Source organism: Sciurus vulgaris (assembly GCF_902686455.1).
Source record: "Sciurus vulgaris genome assembly, chromosome: 19".
In the NCBI taxonomy this organism is placed as follows: domain Eukaryota; kingdom Metazoa; phylum Chordata; class Mammalia; order Rodentia; family Sciuridae; genus Sciurus; species Sciurus vulgaris.
In genome coordinates, this window is record NC_136480.1 from 5,055,916 (window position 1) to 5,057,228 (window position 1,313).

Below are 1,313 nucleotides of genomic sequence, written 5' to 3' on the forward strand. Positions count from 1 at the left end.
GATTCCAGGATGCCAAAATACATTTTTCTAACGGTTTTAAGGCATTTCATTGAATTTTATCCAAAACTTTATTTATTTACTCATTTTTTTGACCAGGGAAGGAACTCAGCAGTGCTTAATGACTGAGTCACATTCCCAGCAGTTTTCATTATTCATTTTGAGACAGGGTCTCAATAACTTGCTTAGACTCTGGTTGAGTTGTTTGAGGTTGGTCTCAAGTTTGCAATCTTCCTGCCCAGCCTCCTAATTCACTGGTAGTACAGGTGTGTACCACCTTGAAATCTACCCAAAAAAGGAGGAGAAATTCTTCTTATGGATTAACTTAAACAGCAGTCTGCGTGGCTCAGTCTCTCAAGGGTGTGTTACCTTAGGTGTAAGAGTGGTCCACTTTACCTTTTAAATATATACCTTACTGCTTATTTTTTTCTTTCTTTTTTATTTTAATTTATATTTATTGTAAACAAATGGGATATATGTTGTTTCTGTTTGTACATGGAGTAACAGCATACTATTTGAATAGTCATACATTTACATAGGGTAATGATGTTTGATTCATTGTTATTTTTTCCTTCCTTCCCACCCCTCCCATCCCTCTTTTCCCTCTATACATTACCTACTTCCTCCATTCTTGCTCACCTCCCACCCCTAATTATGTATCATCATCCACTTATCAGTGAGATCATTCGACTTTTGGATTTTTGAGATTGGTTTATCTCACTTAGCATGATATTCTCCAATTTCATCCACTTGCCTGCAAATGACATCATTTTATCATTCTTTATGGCTGAGTAATATTCCATTGTATATATATACCACAGTTTCTTTATCCATTCATCAATTGAAGGACATCTAGGTTGGTTCCACAGTCTGGCTATTGTGAATTGAGCAGCTATGAACATTGATGTGGCTGCATCTCTGCAGTATGCTGATTTTAAGTCCGTTGGGTATAGGCCAAGGAGTCGGATAGCTGAGTCAAATGGGGGTTCCATTCCAAGTTTTCTAAGGAATATCCACACTGCTTTCCAGAGTGGCTGCACTAATTTGCAGCCCCACCAGAAATGTATGAGTGTACCTTTTTCCCACATCCTCGCCAACACCTATTGTTGCTTGTGTTCTTGATAATCGCCATTCTAATTGGGGTGAGATGGAAGTTAATGTGTAGTTTTGATTTGCATTTCTCTTATTACTAAAGATGGTGAACATTTTTTCATATGTTTGTTGATTGCTTGTAGATCTTCTGTGAAGCGTCTGTTCATATCCTCAGCCCATTTGTTGATTGGGTTATTTGTATTCTTGGTGTAGAGTTTTTTGAG